Below are 4,058 nucleotides of genomic sequence, written 5' to 3' on the forward strand. Positions count from 1 at the left end.
TGTGGAGGAAGACATGATGCAAGTCCTAGTCGTGGATCAATCGGGTTTGCCTCATGAAGGGTCAACCCAAGATGGCATCATGGGCAACATTATGAAAGTCCATGACCACAAATGTGAGGTGGAATGTCATGTCACAGAATTTTACCTCGAGGTTATGCGCAGTGCTTAGGGGTTTTGTAGATTTCTCATCCCCATAAGCTTGATCACCAAGGTGGTGGGATCAAGGCGTGGTTGGCCCCAATTTTCTGAGCATGTTTTTGTGAGGATTCTTATGCCAACACCTCCATCTAAGATGCCTTTGACCACATGTCCATTATAGGAAATGGGCAAGGCTGCGTTGGTGTCATCACCCTCAAAGTAGTGGCCCAACGCATTTACGCAAATTATGGGTGCGCCTTTGGGTTTTGGGTTGTGGTGATGGAGGAAGTCTAGATGATGGTGCTCAAATTCATTCGAGGAATCTGAGGGAGCATCCTCCTCCATAGAAGCCTGCAGTTTGTGTTCCATCCAATCTCAAAGGTCATTCCATAAATTTGGACTACCTTTTATAACAAGGTTCCAATGGGAATTTGGATTAGGGAGGAAAAGAAGGTAGAGAGATCGACAGGTCGCCTTGATGAGTAGGAGCTTCTTGAGGGGCGGGGCCATGATCATAGGGTGGACCAACAATAGTATATGGAAGTTCAATTTGGTCCTTATTTGATAGGTGTGGAGGTCAAGAGTTGGTTGCCGTCGTATGAGGATAAAATACCTTAGCTTATTTGGTGTGTGGACCTCGTGGGTCACTATCAGACTCTGTGTCACTGTTCGCATCAAGTTGTTTGATGTGAATGTGGGATTTGGATGTGGCCGTTTGTGGAATAAGCATTGGAGGATGAGGAGGCGCATGAGGAGCAAAATCATCGTTTATCAACATAATGTTGGTGAATAGATCATCCTCTGCTTGGAGCGGTTGTGGGGGCTCCTGCCTAACCTGGTGTGCAGAAGGTTAGGATCAACGGGGGATGGCGTGCACTCAGGCACTTCAAGTTGAGCCCGGTATTGCTCTACTAGTGCTTGGGCCTCTTGAAGACGTTGCTTCTCAAGGATGGCATTGGGATATGTGGCTAGGCATTTTTCCTGGTTGGTGAGTGTTTGCTGGGCTACATGGGGGAGTGGCAATTTGGCACGATATTTTCTCCTTGAGGAGGATGATGTGGTAATTGTTGATCCAGTGAGGATGATAACCCAATCTTCTCCATGGCCAACATGCTTAGAGTGTTGTTTCTTTTAGGATGTGGCCTTCTTTAGCTTGGCCTGCAACCGTGTGACAACATTCAATGGGACAGTTGAAATCTTTCCATGTTGAATGCTCAACATGTTGAGGGATGTCATGCCTTCGACTGTGGAGTGAGAAATTGATATTACAAAGGGCAATCTTTGAAGTAATGGTCAATTCCACAGCCATGACATTGTGGTGTCACTAGGCAGGCATTTCCTTTGAGGGCATTTAGCCACTCTATAGGGTTCTTAGCAGAGGAAACACATAATAGGTGGTTTCCCTTCGGGTGTCACTAGGCAGGCGTTTCCTTTGAGGGCATTCAGCCACTCTATAGGGTTCTTAACAGAGGAAACACATAATAGGTGGTTTCCCTTCGGGTGCACTTATAGTGTGCACAAGTGGTTTAGGGTTCATGTGAGGTACTGGCAAAGAGAAATGAGGTGCTAGGGGCGCCTCATGGATGACGACGTGCATGGTTCCATAGGTCTAGCAATGGACCTGGTTGGGATCTTTCCATGAGCAATAGGGTGGGCTTGGAGTGGCAATAGTTGGAATGGAAAGATTGGTACTGGAGAAGGTTGTGGTGGCGCTGGGTGTGAGTAGTTAGTTTGGGGTGGTGCCACTAGTAAGGCTTGGGGCCTAGGAGGAGAGGAAGGTAATGTTACAAATGAGCTTTGGTTTGGCATTGGTGCCATGGCCAATTGCATGGAATAACTTTCTTGCATGTTATCATCCGAGAAAGATTGCCCATTTGCAAGCCTGATCATCAAAGGTGGAGGGGTTCTGACCAACATGTGGTTGTGTAGTCTTGGATTGTGCAACCCCAAGAGGAAATGATCCATTAAGTGCTTGTCACTCAATTTTTCCTTCTCTTCGCAACGCGAATCAAGGTACTTAATGTGTGTGATGTAGTCGCGTAATGTTTCCTCCGATTTTTGTTCCAATTAAAACAGTTGGATGATGAGGCTCCATTTGGGCCCATAGGGTGCAAAGCCAAGTATGAAGTCCTCTCTCACTACTTTGAAAGTGCCTTTGTGCCGAGGGTCAAAGGATTGGAACCATTGCATGGCCTTGCCTTCAAGCCTGAGTCCAAGGAGATGGACTTTGGTTGCATCGTTTCAAAAATTTCAAATGCCTCATAGATTTGGTTAAAGACCTCGATATGGTACACGGGGTCTCCAACTTTATGGAATTTCGGTAGAAGGTTGAAATTTTTTTCCTACATAGGTTTTGTATATGAGATTTGTGGGTGCAAGTGTTGTGACACTCCCCTTCCTAGAGCTTGTGCTAAAGCTCGGAATGTCAAGTTGTGGCCTAAGGGAGGTGGTGCAAGGGTGGGGGGTGGGAATAGATTCATGGAGGTGGATAGAAAAGAAGGTACGTGAGTGTGCTCGGAACGTCTATCCACGCAGGGGTTCATGTGTAGAGGGACCCCACTAGATGAGGGACCCCACTAGATGAGGGCTCTTCAAAAATTGTTTTGCCCTCATGGCCAAACATGTGTGGCGTGGCCACCACATGTGAATGTGCAATTGAGGTCGGGGTGCCTCTGAATGGAATGAAGGCATGGGGCGCATGCAACCATGACCTAAGGGTGTCCATGGTGTGCAAGGGGGAAGCTTAGAAAAGCTTCAATGGTGCGGGCCCAAAATATGAGTTTTAGCTTACTTTGCCTTGCACGTGAACACACCCTGAAGGTTAAAAGTAGTCTTTTGAGGCGTTTTATGCGTGTAAAAACGACCCTAGTGAGTCGAGGAGGTACACCAAAAGCACCTCTAAAGATTTGGATTAAAAAAAGAAAAAAGGAAAAATGTTTTTTTTCCAAGAATGGTATGGCTATACGCTTAGGTTGGTACGGTCGTACGCTTAGGATGGTATGCCCATGGCTAAGGTTGATAGTACGAGCGTATGCTTAGGATGGTACACTCGTGGTGGCAAATGTTTTTAAAAAAATCATTTTTTCAGAGAATGGTACGGCTATACTCTTAGGTTGGTATAACCATATACTTCGGACGGTCCGCCTCCCGTGGTGGCTAAGGTTGGTACGGGCATACGCTTAGGACTGTACACCCGTGTTTTTTTTTTTTGAGAATGGTACGGTCGTATGCTTAGGTTGGTACAGTCGTATTGGTACAATTGTACGCTTAGGAGCCCTAGACCCTGAGTGACCATCTCCAAGAAAGGAGCCAAGATGTCAAAAGGTTTCAAAAGGTAGAAATGTAAAAAGTTCAAGGTACAATGATAGTCCATGACTCTCCCCTTTTATACTTGAGTCCATGACCAAGGTCCAAGGTCTTAGACCTAAACTAAAGGTGTTGCTTCATTACAAACCATCTCTTCCTATAATGATTTCGTCCTCGAAATCAAAGGGTGGTTACGCCCAAAGAAAATATATATACAAACTTATGTTCAAACATCAACAACTATAGTGGGGGTTATGTTCAAGCATCAACAACTATAGTGGGGGTTATATTCATAATGTACATAGTAAGGTATATTCTTTTTAGACATCAAGGCACATGCCACTTCTACAATGTGCTTATTTTTCCTTTCTACAACATTCTATTGTGGAGTGTACCTGCATATAAATTGTTTCTTGATTCCCTGCTTTCTCAAGAAATCACTGAACTTATCGAAGAAATACTCTCCCCCACCATTTGATCTCAAGCATTTTATTTGTATGCCTTTTTCCTTATCAACTAAGCCTTTCAATTTTTGAAAGTGAGTAAACACCTCACTTTTCTCCTTCATGAAATAAACCCACACTTTCCTATTGTGATCTTCAATGAATGTAACA

The sequence above is a fragment of the Cibotium barometz genome, chromosome 49 (genome assembly GCF_041138505.1).
Source record: "Cibotium barometz isolate CiBa-2024 chromosome 49, ASM4113850v1, whole genome shotgun sequence".
Lineage (NCBI taxonomy): Eukaryota > Viridiplantae > Streptophyta > Polypodiopsida > Cyatheales > Cibotiaceae > Cibotium > Cibotium barometz.